General features: G+C 49.1%; 1 protein-coding gene across 7 annotated transcripts in view; it reads left to right on the forward strand.

Annotated features, from left to right (window-relative positions):
- The window catches only part of Msi2 (musashi RNA binding protein 2), a 360,249-nt gene that overhangs the window by 277,314 nt on the left and 67,188 nt on the right, over positions 1–15,747 (forward strand). The gene's annotated exons all lie outside the window — the stretch shown is intronic.

Genomic DNA, 15,747 nt, shown 5'->3' on the forward strand with positions numbered 1-15,747 from the left:
TATCAGAGAAGCAGATCTTCAGAGGTGACAGTGGCAATATCTGAGGACTAGGAACTGTGTCAAGCTTCATGTGTGCCTACGCATGTAAGCCTTCTCCAGCTGTAGCATGCTCATAGATGAGCATCCATCTTGTGGACGAGAAAATGGATGCTGCTGGCTTGTGAGCCCAGGGTTTTTAACCCTCCCACATGAGCTTCTTTATCCCTATGACCTGGCAGAAACGACGGACATGGAGCAAAACATGTGATATTTTGACTCACAGTTTCAAAGGGGTTTCAGTTCATAGTCCTAGGGAGGAGTGGTGAGGGTCTCCGTAGATGGCAATGGGAGAAACTTGCTCACGTGGCCGGGGACAGAATTAAGATAACACAGGTGGCTGGAGCTCTCTGGGCAGATAACCCTTAGAGGTTCATCCCTAGTAACCTGCTTCCGCCAGCCAGGCCTGACCTGCTAAAGGCTCCATAACATTTGAAATTGTGCCACAGACTGGGGACCAACTGCTCAAACGGGAGCCTTTGACAACCACTTTGAAATCAGACTGTAATGCCTCTTCTGAACACAAAACCCAGACTTCTGCGCCTTCGGACTTTCTCTACAAATGAGGATCTCTCGCTTAGTATGTTCAGTTCCCAGCATGGGATCAAGAGTTGGGAGGGGGGGAACTTTTGCTAGTCACAGTCTACAAATAAACTCACATGCCAGACCAGAGAAATAGCTCCACAGTTAGGATCCAGGTTCGATTCCCAGCTCATAGCCATGCCATCTCTAACTCCAGTCCCAGGAGCTCCCAACGCCCTGGTACACACACATACACGCAGGCAAAACACAACTCTACCCAGATAAATAAATAGTAACCAAAAAACCATATGCTGAAGACCTTCCCACAGGTAACCTGTAAATTATTAACTAGCTAGAGCCCTGGGGGTGGGGGAATGTTCCAGGCGGTGCTGGGAAATGCAGCCACTACCTTCCTTGTCTTTTCACTTAGGCCTGGCAGAAACTAGCCTGGATTCACAGCTCTCTAGATACCAGCATTTCATTTTCTGCTTCCCTAACTCTCCCAAGAGGAAGCTCATTGCTGTCACCATAACAGTTGTCAGTGTCCCTGCCTCTACTGTCCTCAGGAAGAAAGCACCTGTTGGCGTTTTCCTGGCAGACTCTTTTCATGTGTCTGATCTGGGGCTTCACTAGACCCCTGACCCAGTTCCAGCTTCAGCATTTTTTTTTTGGCTCCTGAAACCCCAGGTGGGTCCTAGCCACCATGCCTGGCTCCATCCTTCCACCTCAGCCTGCCATGGCTCTTCTAGGCAAGGCTTCCTTTGCTCGCCTTGTTTGTTGCCCACCCAGAGTGACTCCTTTGTTATTAAAATTGGAAACTCTGGAATGCAACCACTGGGCTAAGTTAAAACAATTTGGATAGCTAGGAACAGAGATGTCGTTCAGTCCGTTTCATGCCTTGAATCCCCAGGACAGAGTAGGCAGAGGCCTAGGAGTCTAGCAACAAGCTTCTCTTAGAGACAACAGCAAGGTGCGTCCCAAAGCCCTTGACTTTGGCACCTCAGGATTAGAGTCCAGGCCTGTTACCTCTGCCAAAAGGCGGCTCCACTATACCCAGCCCACATCCCGTTTTGTGTGGTTGTACTGGGGAATCATACCCCAGGCTTTGTACTGTTGGGCAAACACTCTTCCAATTGAGCTACGTCTTCTAGCTGAGGTATTTTCAAGTCTCACTTCTTCCAAGCAATGTTAAGCACAGAATCCTTATAAAGGAGCGACAGCCTCTCTCAAGCATGATAACGGGAGCTCGCGTTATCGTTTAATCCTTGTGCCAGCCCTGCGAGGTCGGCATCTTGATTCCTATTTCACAGGTGGGGAAACAGGGTTAGGGAGGTTAATGGCTTGCCCCAAATCACACAGCCAGTGCACAGCGCCACTAGATTTCTAGCACATTCTCAGATCCGAAACTCAAGCTCTTCCAGTCCACAGCATCTCATTTCCCTTCCTTACGGAAATAACACTTTCTCTTCTGACCACCCCCCTCCTTCTGCGCGCTCCTTTGGAACCAGGCCTTAGAAACATTTCCTTCAGTGAAAACAAAACCTGAGTCACTGTCTGGGCTTTCTCCTTGGCATTCTTAGGATCCACAGAGGGGCCATGGATCAGGCCTAGGAAATAATTCTGCCCTTGCTCTAAAGTCTCGGGGTTGCCCACCGGCAGCCACCCCCACCCCACTGAAGAGCTGGTAAAATTGAACTGAATGTTTCTAATGATCTGTGAATGTATTAATCCTACTTTCTGTTAATTAACAGTATGATAAAGCCGGCATTTCGTAAGTCAACGCTTAACACATGTTTTAGCAATTATGTACTTAGTGGTTTGGATTCGGAATGCTAATAGAATAAAATTTTAATGAAGATACAATGCTTTGAAAAATTTATTACAAATCAGGTAGAGCTGCGGTTAATGTGCAGGAGGTGGGGGGCACTCAGTTACAAGGACATAAGGATGGTGGTGCCCCCCTTCCCCGCACCAAATACTTCTGAGTACTTGGTACTGCTCAGCTCATAGGGGCCAGGAATTGAGGGATGGGCTGATTCTTGGCTCCCTTGAGTTTCTTGTCCAAAGGCTTCTCCTTGGTCATGGCAGCTCACATCTATCTGTAACTCTGGTTCTATAGGATCTGATACCCTCTCCTGGCCTCCTCACGTACCAGGCACACACGTGGTGCACATGCGTACTTGCATGCAAACATTCATATACATGAAATAAAAATAAATCTTTTTTTTTAAAAAAAAGAGCTTGTATCTCCCATCTATCTTATTTAATTTTCCATATATATAATACACAGGTACCACTATGTTAATGTATCTCATATATTAACAGCTCTACCAAAATAGGAATTTAATAGGATGCATTTGCAATGAGCCATAGTTAGGATTTCATTTATTAATAATTAAAGTCATATTTTTAGTGAGAACAAAGATGGAATTTGCAGTTTGGGGGGATTTTCTTTGCTTTAACCCTTTGTGATCCAGCTACAAGTGTGGTTTGTCTCGTCTCTTGTGATACTGGGTTCACAGCCAGTATAACTGACAAAAACCCATCTCAGAAGGCACGCAGATCCCAGTGGGAAGAACGCGTTCGCTGTGCTAACTAAATCATGGCACTAATTTTCCAATCCCATCCTCCAATTATGCAAAGGATTCTGTTGAGATTCAGCTTGTAAATTTCCATCTTCCCTGATGTCAATCAGTCCTTCATGCAAACTAAGCAAGTGTTGCATTTTTATATTTTTAACAAATGGGTTCAGATTCCACTGAAACGTCTCTGTCTCTCTCTCTCTCTCCTTTTTAAATGAGTCTTCACAGTTCTGTTTCCGAGTCTTCTAAGTATGCAGACATAAGAGCATCGGTAGATGACCCAGTTCCATCATTCTTAACAAAAAAATCGTGTAACAATGGCAATATTTCCCCAACACTGGCTCTGAGAGTGTCCCTCTGCAGCACCAGTCCTGGTGCAATACAGATCTTTTGAGCTCCTTTGGCTGCCAGCTTGTCCCAGCTCACCAGAGCACAACTTAGAGGGTGTGGTGCGACTGGACAGGTAGGTGTCTTGCTGAGGTCAGTGACCGAAGGGGGTCGGCTGCCCTCTTCCTGGGGTGGCGGTGCAGGTGATGACTTCCAGCCAGTCTCATAATCTGCACATCCTCTCTGTCACCTGCAAATGGCCCAAGATACCAGCTGGACTTGCTGCAGGGAATAGATGACGCGCCTGTGGGGTCTCGGTCTCATGCCTTTCCCTCTTTCTCTTTGTTGGCTTATTTCTGTTATCACATTCATTTGTCTGTGTATGCATGCTAGCGTACCTGTGTCGTGGCACAGGCGTGGACATCAGAGAGCAGCTCTGGGGAGTCAGCTCTCTTCTACTGTGTGGGTCCCAGGGATGGAAGTCAGGTCGTCCGGCTTGGTTGGCGGCAGGAACATCTGCTGAGCGCGTGCTTGCGCTCTCTCTCTCTCTCTCTCTCTCTCTCTCTCTCTCTCTCTCTCTCTCTCCACCTCCCTTCATCAATTCAGAAACTACTGCCTTAAGCATCTTTCCGACCAGGACCATTCAACCTATGTTAAGTATCAGTGAGTCTGGGTCTGGTGGTATGTGTACCTCATGAGAGGGTGAGGCAGGAGGATTGCTTATGCCCATCAGCTTAAGGCCATCCTGAGCAACCTACTGAGACCTCTATGCAAAAAATAAATAAACACACGTTAGTGAAGTTTAAGTTGTTTTCAGAAAAAGACTAGAAATGGCACGTTTGGTTTCTACACCCTCACTGCACATCTCGGTCACGCACACAGACACTGGGGTGCTACCCCAGACCTCCCTCAGTTTGGGACCTGGACCTCAGCCTCATTTTCAAATTTATTTCCTAAGTGATTCTGATGTAGGAGTCCCTGCCTAGAGAGAGTCGCTCTTCCAGACCAGTGACTCTTCGATTTTAATTTGCATAAAATCTCCTGGGGAGCCTGCAGATTCAAGTCCAGTGCATCCTGGGTGGGGCCTGAGAATCTGCATTTGCAGCATGCCCTCAAGCTGAGCCCGGGGAACCATCTGAGTAGCAGCAAGCAGCCACACTGACACTCTTGCCCTGCAGCCCTACCCCAGGCCTCATCTGGGAGCTTGGGAGCCTGTCCATTCCCTGTCGCTAAGCTGTTACCCAAGCCAGGCTGCTGGACTCAGCTTCTCAGAGAGATCTGGCTTCCAGATGTCAAAAACAGCTCCTTAATGGCCAGAAAAATAAAATAGTCTGGGCCCACCCTGTAGTAACTCGGCAAGGTAGCTCATTCTGACCACCTGGCCACCAATTCTAGCAGCAAAGGTCTGAGGATGCTGGTGGAAGTGACCCACTGGGCAAAGGTGCGGTGGGCATCTTGTCAGGGCTGCTGGTCGGCACAACTCTAAAACCACACCTCATCATAAAGTCCAGAGAATTTGCGACAGTGCTTGCAAAGCTGCTTCCAAGTAGTGAGTTTTCCTGAAGCTTGGAGCCTGGTCTGTGGTCAGAAGCTGTTCCCAGGGACATGTCCAGAAGAGGTGTTGGCTTGCTGAGGTGGCAGCTGAGGAGACAGAGAAGATAAGAGCCAGGTGTAACATGAGGGGCTGGCTTGTTTGGGTTTTTGTCCTGCCTGGTACCCCCAGCTGTTTAGTCCCAGAGAAAAATCACCCAAGAGATCTCTATAAGTTATAATGCTGATTGGTCCATTAGGTCAGGCTACTTATTAGCTAACTCTCACATCTTGATTAACCCATTTTTCTGATCTACTTTAGCCATGTGGCTCAGTACCTTTTTCAGTGGGGCAGCTCACATCCTGCTGCTTCGGTGATCTGGGAAGGAGTGGGAGGAATCAACTTCCTCCTCCCCAGAATTCTCCTGCTCTCCTTGCATCATTTCCACTTCCTGTCTGGCTTTCCCACCTACATCTCCTGCCTGGCCAATCAGCGTTTTATTTAAAACATGATTGACAGAATACAGACAATTCTCCTGCACCAGCCAGGCCAGCGTGGCTTCCCCCAGTTTGGCCAGTGCTGGGTTTGATACTCAGAGACTAGTGGATGCCTTTTTGTTTTTCTAAATGCATACATATTGGAGCCTCCACCACTACCTGCAACACGCCCCACCACCGCCACCCCAGACAGGGTTTCTCTGTGTAGCCCTGGTTGTACTGGAACTTACTATGTAGACCAGTCTGGTCTCAAACTCGGATCCTCCTGCCTCTGTGTTCTAGGTGCTACCATTAAAGGCATGTACCACAACTGCCAAGCACATTGGGGTCCTTTAAACTCCTAAGGTGACCTAGAAGTCATGGGTGCTCTTGAATGTCTTTCAGTTCTAAATCTTGTTCCCACTGTGATGGCCAGGAGAGCACTGCAGCCACACCCCCACAGACACATCATCAAATTTAAATGAGGGAGGGGCCAAAGCAGGGATATGCATTAAAGACATTAAAGGCAGAGGTTGGTATAGGGAGAAGCTATAGCAAGTGTGGTTTGATTGCTGGTAGGGGATGGCTAGCCCTTCATAGGTAGAGTATTACAATGCAGCCTCCTGGGCAGTGGGGCAGATTTTGTTATTTCTGTTTCCCAGAGGAAATTTCCGAGAGTCAAAATGGCTGAATAATGTGCTTGAAGTCACGGGGGCAAATGCTGATGGATCATATATCTGCCAGGCTCCGAAGTGTAAACCCTTCCCTATTTCACCTCATTGGGGGGCATTAAGCAGCCAGAAACCCCCACTTCCCAGTTTCTCACTGGCAGGATGAAGCTAGAGGACGACTCTGGAAAGGTGGCAGATGTAAAACCCACTCTTGGTGGTGTGGCTGTGTTGCACCTCCCGTAAAGAAAGGCTTCCAGCAGCCCGGCTCTCTCTGTGCTCAGGAAAGCCTCCAGTTGAGAAACCCAAAAGGCGCCTGTGTGAAGCCTGCCCAGACCTCTGCGGCACTGCGGTTCCCCGAGCAGGCTCGGGGCCCAGGCAGCATATCCTCCTGTCCTTGCCACAGCTGCGGACGACCTCAGCCTCCTCCACCCTGCTGGGCGCACGCTTGCAGCCCTGGCACCTTCTCCCGGGGTCCTGATCCGAGCCAGTTGTCTAGCGATTTAATTTGGTGAATTTACCACTGCGTCCCAGAGTTTATATTGGCACTTAACAGCAGTAATATGTGTCTCTCTCGCCAAGAACTGACTATTTTCCCCAACCAAGATGGAACACTGCGCACAAAAAATAGGTTTGTGAACTAATCTACTGCCCTGACAAGTGTCATTCACAGAGTTGCTGCTATGGAGCACACTCAGAATTAAATGAGGTTGGGGTTGTCTGGCCTGGACCACAGGTGCCTTTTCCCTCTCAGTTAACAAGAGTCTGGGATGAGGCACCCTTCCCCGCAGCCTCCGGCACTTCGAAATCACCCCATCAGTATTCATGACAGAGCCCCCTCTTAGAGAAAAGCGATTTGGGGCAGGTTGGAGGTCTCTGCCTGTCTCCCTCTACTCCTCCTCAATCTCTTTTCTCCCCTCCCCTGCCTCCCAACTCTCTGTCCTTGCCCTTACAGTGTACAGCTCTGTACACCTGTGTAATCAGTTTCGTGGGCTCTAGTGGATGCCCCCACAGATTTAAAAAGAAAGAAAATATTTCTCCTGCCCCAGGACATTTTCGAAATCCTGAAGTAGAACTTGGTTACTGTTTTAGTAAACCAAAGCATCCATAGGAATGGAAGCAGATCTGCCCTTTATACGTTGGTATGGATGTGTTTCTTTTGTTCGATTATTTATTTTGAGGTGGTCTCACCAAGCCAACCGGGCTGACCTTGTACCCCTTTTGAGTTAACGCATGTAAATCTTGGACTTGGGATCCTTCTGCATTAGCTTTCTGAGTAGCTGAGATCACAAGCTTGTATCAGGTCAGCCTGGGAACCCATTTGCAGTTGTGAGGGGGCCCAGCTTTGCTGGACCCCCGAACTCCTGACCTGTGTGTTAATTAGAAACTTCTCTCTCACGAACTTGCAGGCTGGAGGGCTGGTGTGCTGGGGAAAGGGTGCTTGCTCCGCATCAGGACTTGAGCTTGAATCTGGACACACCGACAAGTACCTGTAACCTCAGCGCTGGGTGGAGACGGGTGGAGATGGGAGGATCCTGAGAGCTTGGTGGCCCTGCTGCCAGGCAGCAAGGCAAAGATCAGTGATCTGAGGCGGAGGGAGACTCCTGGTTCTGGCTTCCAGAGTGCACGTGCACGTGCACACCCATGCACCCAGACACACACACATGGAGCTGGGGAGATGGCTGTCCCTAGTATTTGCCACATAAGCATAAGGAACATTTGAATTCCCCCAAAACCCATGTAAAATACCGGCTGAAATGATGCATGCCTGGAACCCCAGCTGGGGTGGGATGACAGAGATCGCTGGCCCTCATTGGCCAGTCAGCCTCGCCAAATTGATAAGCTTCACGTTCACTAAGAGACCCTGCTCAGAAAATAAAGATAAAGAGCAGTCTTAGGAAAGACAGTCAACTTCAGTCTTACACACAACAGTTATGTGAGTACATGTACACGTGGGCACGTATGTGTGCACACACAGCCTTTATTGCTTGGCATCTAGGCACTGAGAGATCGAATCCTGAAAATTTATCTTTCACAAGTTCTCGATTCTTTTAAATGACCTCTGCTTAGCTTGGCTTGAATTGGGAAACAGGGCAGAGTCAGACATGTGTGGGCATCTGAATCTCAGAGACCTGGGTAAACACGCAAGTGCCCCAGTCACCACGACGACCCAGATAGGAGGCTGGGAGAGAGAGCTTTTTACAAACTCCTCCCTCACCCCCACCCAGAGGAAACTTGGGCAGAACCACCAGAAGGTGGGCTTAGGGGCAGAGTGTGTGCCCATCTCCCAATCGGGTCTTGGTCTAGGGATACCTGTGCCCACTCTCTGGTACAGTGGCTGTAATGAAGAAAATAACTCGTAACTAAGTCCTCACAATATGCTGGCAGACTCACAGATACCACCTGACGTGTGGAGGTCTCACTTCACATTTCAAGGTCGGATGTTGACCTGAGCATCCTCCAGCCTCAGAGGCACGAGAAACATCTTTCCGGCGGAGAAACTGGCTCCCTCCTGGCAAACACCACCCAGGAGCTAGATTAGGAATCCGATGGCTCGGCTTCTGCTGTCTGCTTCCCCTCCCCAGCCTCAGCCCCCAGAGGTGGCTGGGGAGACGCAGGTGTGAGCTGGCTCGCCAAGTCCCTCTCCCCTCCTGATTAAGTGGTGTGAGGGAATAAGGGAGGCCGAGTCGACTCGACGCAGATCTCCACCTTGCCTGTGCGCCAGCCACTTGTAATTCCCTACAGCCCTGGATGGCTCTGCAGAGCAGAAAGAAATATGACCAGGCAAGTTGAGAAAATAAATTAAACTAAGTGTCAACTTTTCTTGTTTCTCTCCTCATTATTAAGAGATGGAATGGGGCTCGTTTATCAAGCAGGGGGAGAAATTAATTGACACGGCTTTAATATCATGATGTCTGGCGTGTCTGGTCACATTGCTTCATTTTGGGGGGAAAGGCATTTTATTATAGTTTACAGCAGCCAGCTGCCAACCACTGGTGTAAATGAGGAAGCAGGTGCGTGAAGGATGCCACATTGGAGGGACTATGACACCACCCTGAAGGGGACATGCCAGACAGGAAGGGCACAGAGAAGAGAGAGAGGCTGTCTGCGGGCCCCTCCGATCCATCACAAGCCTGTTGGGAGACCTTAGGGATTTGGGGGTGGGGGTGATGCCAGCCCCCGCCTCTGATGGGCACCTGGACCAGAAGTCTTTGTTCTGAGCCACGTCGTTGAGCCCAGAGGCTCAGTCCTGTGTACAGTGTGGGCCAGAGTGCCTGCTCTGTTCTTTGTTCTTAGTAAGACCAGAGAAGCGAGTGCATTCTGTCTGTCTCCCAGGGCGACTGACTCATTGAGAACAAACATCCCACTTGGTCCTACTTTGGGCAGGTCTGTGGCGGGGGTCTGGAAGGAGTCAAAGTCCCTCACCCTGTACCTATGACAGGGCTGATGGACTTAGGAGACACCCGTGTTATTTTCCTATATAAATGTCCTCTTGGAGGTGACTCTCTGAAGCCTCACTGCCCCTTTCAACATGCCCTACTGGTCGAGTAATCAGGATCTAGGCAGTGGTGGTGCACACCTTGAATCCCAGTAGTTGGGAGGTAGAAACAGGTGGATCTCTGAGTTCGAGGCCAATCTAATCTATAGAGCAAGTTCTAGGACAGGCTCCAAGAGAAACCCTGTCTCAAAAAAAAAAAAAAACAAACAAACAAAAAAAAAGAAAGAAAGAAAAGAAAAGGGAAGAAGAAGAATAGCAAAGAAATCGGGATCAGAGAGCACAGGAGAGAAGCAGGCGTACCGCTGTCATGGCTTTCCCATGCACTCCTTCTGCTGGATGTTTAGGATAAAGGGCTCTTGCCCAGTTTGGAGTAGTCCCACCGTGGGCTTAGTTCCCCATCTGTAGAGTGGGACTGGTCCTTCCTCCTTTCCCAGGTGGGTGTGGTGCAGGAGAAGGGCCGTCCAGCAAGCATGGGTAGCATTAGCCTGTTTTTGTGTTTTGTGAATTTTGGTGTTCATGCGGCCCAAGCCCAGGACCCTGAACATACTCAGAAGCACTCTGCTCACCTCTCCGTAGCCTCAGACCCAGGATTATTAGGTAGAATGCAGCCAGGCCCTGACACCTTGACGCCAAGCGTGACCTATAACTGAGGGAGTCCCATCCCTGGCTGGTGGGAAACGATTTCCCTGCTCTAGTGAAGTGTATAGTAGCATTTGAGGGTGAAAATGGACCCCCGTCCACTGTCACCTCAGCCGTGGCATAGCACCTAATGTCTAGGACACCCTGATGGTTTTCTCGGACTGAATTCCATTAAGGGCGTCACACAGTGACCACCCATGTGACCAACAATAACCAGAAACATGTTTCCTCTGGAACAGCAACTCGATGTCTCCCCCCCCCCCCCACCCCCCATCTCCCAGAACCAGCCAGTCTTCTGAAGTAGGTCTTTGTTGGGGCAAACCCAGGACTCATGGAGTGCCTCCCAGCCCCACTGAGCGGATGTGTGTGCCTCTCTCCTCAGACCTTCTTCATATTACAGGACAGTTGCCATACACACTGTAGCCTGTGTAGTGGGCTAGAAGCATTCCAGCCGGGGGCTAGAAGGTGTCCCTAGGCCACCGGGGCTGGCATATGTGACCAGTATGCAAGGGCGCCTCTCCAGAAGCGTGGGGTAGGTTGAGAAAGCTGACCGGGAACTGCAGAGCCACTGACTAAGTGCAGTGTCTGCGAAACCTGACCTGCCTCCCACCAGGTTGCCTTGCGGAGCGGGTGTGAGAAGCATTTTTTTCGAGCCGGAAAGTTCTCACCACGCCCTTACCCAAGAGATTTGTGTTTGTGCTGGAGGCAACACTTGGAAGTTGGCCCTTTCCCTGGTTGTTAGGAAGGGGGAGATTGTGTAAGTTCTGAATAGTCTCGCATATGCATACCTTAAATCTTTTCCTGAGACACATACAATAAATTAGACAATTGGAGATGGGGGCCTGGCTTCTCCTTTACATTTTTTCCATTAGCCACAGGCATTCATTATGCCTTATGCCAGTTTCCATGGGCAGCGCATTAGTGATTGCCTACTAGTGGTCGTTGGCCTATAGGATAAGAGAAGAAAATTATTTTTGAGGCTAGGTAGGGGTCGTTCCCATCTGCTCCTCCCTAATGGCCCCCAGTACTCATTAAGTGCTTTGGTGACCATGTTTAGAGTGGTTCCTTTTAATTTTGAGGTATCTTGTTTCCATATTTCCATTCTCTTCGTCTGCCTTTTATAGCCTTGTATTATTCCAATGAATATTCAGTTTTGCTTGTTTGAACAAAAGAGAGAGAAAGGTTTGACGGTTAAACGTTTCTCTTAAGTGGGGCTTACTTGTTAGTTTCCAATAATAGCTTCATTCAAGAGAACGCTCCGGTTCAGTAAATGTAACCTGCCCACCGCTACCCTAAATAAGCCCATTCTGAAAGCCCTTTGTCTGGGGTGAACCCTCTCGCCACATTCTTTGTCCCAGTTCTGGGGGCTCCTGGGGTCCCCTTGGAAGGGTAGAGTGCACTTCAGACAGTGGGTAGGTGACATTCTGTGGTTGTCATGCAAGCTTCAGCCCTGGGTTCTTCTCCATTGCTACTGGCAGCTGGAGTGAATGTAAACACCTGGCTGGGGGGTTTTTCCCTCAGCACCAAGGGAAATATGGCACGGAACAGGGCGGCTCCCTCACAGGGCCCCAATGGAGTACAAGCTCTTGTGGACTCACAACAGGTAGAAGCCATGCCCTGATGGGGACCAGTTCAGAAACCCATTTTTCTCATTTTAGAGAAAAGTGAAGGGGCTCTTGGGTTGTTGGGAGGAGCAGAGTGCATTGTTTGGCTGTTTTTATTGTTGTTGTTGTTGCTGCGAATATGTAGCGTGGGTAGACGCCAGAGGATGACAGTCTTCCTCTCGCGGCCTTATTACTTACTTACTTATTTATTTATTTATTTATTTATTTATATGGGCTCTCACTGAACATGGTTGCTCACTGACTGGCTACCATGACTGGCTGGCAGACCCTGTCTCTGCCCCCTTGGCACACAGGTACACACCGCCAAGCCCAGGTTTTACTTGAGAGCTGGTGATCCAAACTCACTTGATACCCTGAGTGCCCTTCCTAGCCTTTGGCCCTTGCTTTCGGATGAGGATAACATGTCTCTCTTACCCATCTGCATGCCTCGGTTTCGTGGGCCTTTGTGAGATGCCACTTCTGGTTTTCCTTTGGGAAGATGAAGGGTGACTGCTCTTCCCTTCCTGTCCCCAACCCTCCCAAGGCTCTGTGGAAACTGTGCATCCAACAGGTTGGTCTGAAAGCCTGTGAGGCCAAGTACACTAAGCAGGGACAAAAGGACAAGCGCTATGAGGTGGTGCTTACAACGATACCTAGAATATGTCATTGCGCAGACAGAGGGAAAGTAGAGGCTTCCAGGGCTAGCAGGCTGGGAAAGGCAACTGTTTAGTATCAGCTTAAGTTTGGGGTGACAAACAGCTTCCAGAGATGGGTGGTGTGGCGATGGCTTCGGAACTGTGTCTCTGTCCTTCATACTGCCAGGCTATGCCCTTAAAAAAATGCTTAAGATGGGAAGTTTTATGTTGTATATGTTTTACCGCCCTAACAGTTTTTACTTTGAAAGAGAAAACTATAATGCCCAAAGAGGGTTTCCCCTCACTACCCATCCCTCTCAAATTCCTAGTCCCATTATTTCTGTCCGTCGCTTGTTGGTTTAATTTACTTGGGGAGGAGAAAGCTGTTCACCTCAGAGTTACTAATTTATTGGAGATGATAATGCACCTGTGAGATAAAAATGATTATATGTTGAGGAATAACACTTATTGATAATTAAGTGTTTCATAGCTTCTTTGCTTCCCCAAACGGAATAAATAAATATTTTAGACATAATCAAGTTTGTTTTCTCTATTCAGGCCAAACAGGGATGTTGAAGAGATGTATATGCTGAAAATGCTGCCAGTGAGTCTTGACATCACTAAACTGTGATGTATCCAGGATGCAGAGGCTTCAATCCAGGCTATCGTCCGTTAGTCAGGGAAACCTTTTTTTTTTTAAAAAAAAAAAATAAGGATTAAGGGTTTTGCTTTTTTTTATTCTATGTGTTATTAGTGTTTTGGATTCCTGTGTGCAGTGCTGAGTCCAGAAAGAACATCAGGTTCCCAGGAACTGAGGTTACAGATGGTTGTGAGCCCTTGAATTGATGTGGATGCCTTGAGTTGAACCCAGATCCTCTGGAAGAACGACTAATACTCTTAACCACTGAGCCACCTCTTCAGCCCCAGCAGAATCATTTTTGTGATAAACACATTACAAGTCCAGTGGGGTTAGGGAAGAGGGGCTATCGAGGAACGTTCAGAGTCAGAAGCCAAATGTATGCCAAGAGCCCTCTGGCTCCCTTCCAGCCACGTGCATTTGAATCCCCATTTCTCAGCTGGTTGCCCTCTTCCTGTCTGCCTGGTGACCCAGCACAGGTCTATAATAGTGACCTGGAACAGTGACTTCCATGGTGAACACAGATGCAGCTTGGGTGGAAGAGCTGCATCCCTGTGTCTGTTCTGTTGAGTATGAGTCGGCTGGGCCTCTAGAGGCCTCCACACCTCTGGCTGCCCTCCGCCTCCTGGAGTGTCACTGGCTTCGCCTTCTTTCCTAATTGCTTGCATAAGCTCTGCTCAGAGCCTTGTGTCCTGAGCACCGTGATTGGTGAGTCAGCAACCTGGCTGGAGGAAGTAGATGGTCCCTTTGTGGAGACAGCCGAAGTTAGGGAAGCCTGTTCCCACAGTATATGTGTGTCCTGTCGTCGCCGTGACAAACTATCCAAAGCTTAGTGGCTGAAAGCAGCATCCATCAAGTGTCTCGCTGTGCTATAGGTGGTGGCTGCACCCCCTCCCCAGTTGTATAGGTGACAGTCTGTTGACATATGGTGGTTGGTTGTGACCGTATCACTTGTCCCATACCTGCCTTTGCCCTCCCCTGGCCTTTTCTCTCTGTCGCTTTCCATCTCCCACCTCTTATGTGGACACCACCAGCTGTTCGACTAGGAACTCTCCTTCAACCTGGAATCCTTAATCGCGTTTGCAAAAGCACTTTTTTTCCCAGAGCTCGGGATGTAGGCATATATTTGGAGAATCACTCTCATTAGCAATGAGGTAACACAGCAAAAAACAAAACAAAACAAAACAAAAAAACCCTAGCTCATTTGAGTTGGAGGGTTACCTTCACAGACAAATGGGACCCACAGACTGGAAGCAAGGGACATGAGGTTAGGGGACTAAGGGCCAAGGAAAAGGTGACTTCCAAAGAGAAGGCATCAGAGAGCTCTGTAGGTTCTCTCCAGGAACACAGCTTGAGAGGTATGAGCCTTCATTTTAGATAACTCATGTGTGGTATCGGCTTCAGGCCTCGGGTTACTGAGGGCACTTTTACCCAGTGGTACCGAGAAAACTTCGCAGTTTGAGCCACCTCAGCAGACAATTGTGCCCTCTTTAGAGTGTGTCAGATACTTGCCTTGCGTGTGCCTCGCGTGTCTCTGGTGGCCTACGCTGTGTGTACTGTGTGGGAGCATCAATTCGGTATTTGGAACAGGGTAACAAATGGCACAACATGAAGATTGTGACTGTGTTTGTGTGGTCCTCCTGGTCCTCTGTTACTGGAGGCTGTTTGAGAGCAGGGAGCCACCTTCTTCTACTGAAGACTCTTTTAGAGTCTGCTGTGGGAACCGTGATGTAAAAGCCCTGTACATCGGCTCCATCTCCCTGGAAGGTGGTAGTAGAGGTGGTTTTATGAACTAGAAGGGACTTTGTGGCTGAGCCCCGAAACAGAAACTGCAAAGAGCTATGTCTGCCTCTTCCTCAAAGGACTATTAATAATCATCCTGGAAAACCAGCCAGTCAGATTTTGTCTTCCCATGCTTCACATTAGGCCCGTTCGCATCTTTGAGGAAAGGAGTGTCTTTGCTGTGAGGAAATGCCATAAACATTTAATGTAAACAACAGGCCTGTAAACAACAGGCCTCTTAACAGTTCTTGAAGCAAGAAGTCAGAGACACGGTGCCAGCGTGGTCGGCCCTGGGAAGGGCTCCTCTAACAGGCTTACAGAAAGACACGTTATTATAGCCTGACTGGGCAGGAGTGGGGGAACAAAGCAAGCCATCCGGCCTTTCTAAAGGGCACTAATCCCACTCTGAAGGGTTTCTTCCTCATGACCTACTTCACCACTTCACCTCCCAAAGCAACACACACACAGTCCACAGCAGAGCCCTGGGAGTCCAGATCTGGGGAGCCTGATATCTGCTGGCACTACCTTTGCTTCCAGGTACCAAGTGAACAGGTACCAAGGGCCAGAGAACAGGAACAGGTGTCTAGGTTATGCCCAGGCAAGACTATAACCAGGCCCCTGCCTCATCAGTGTCTCTCCATCGCTGCCCAGGTCCCCTTACACGTTAGCGCCAACACGACAGCTGTGCTCAGTGCAAGGTGGTAGACCCACCATGTGTGGGCCCACGTGGTACCCTGGTGCTTACTGAGTCGGGTCACAGATGGGGACCCATGCTGGAAACACTGTTGGGGGTGGAAAGAGAAGAAAGG

The sequence above is a fragment of the Myodes glareolus genome, chromosome 9, assembly GCF_982192425.1.
Source record: "Myodes glareolus chromosome 9, mMyoGla1.1, whole genome shotgun sequence".
Classification (NCBI taxonomy): Eukaryota; Metazoa; Chordata; class Mammalia; order Rodentia; family Cricetidae; genus Myodes; species Myodes glareolus.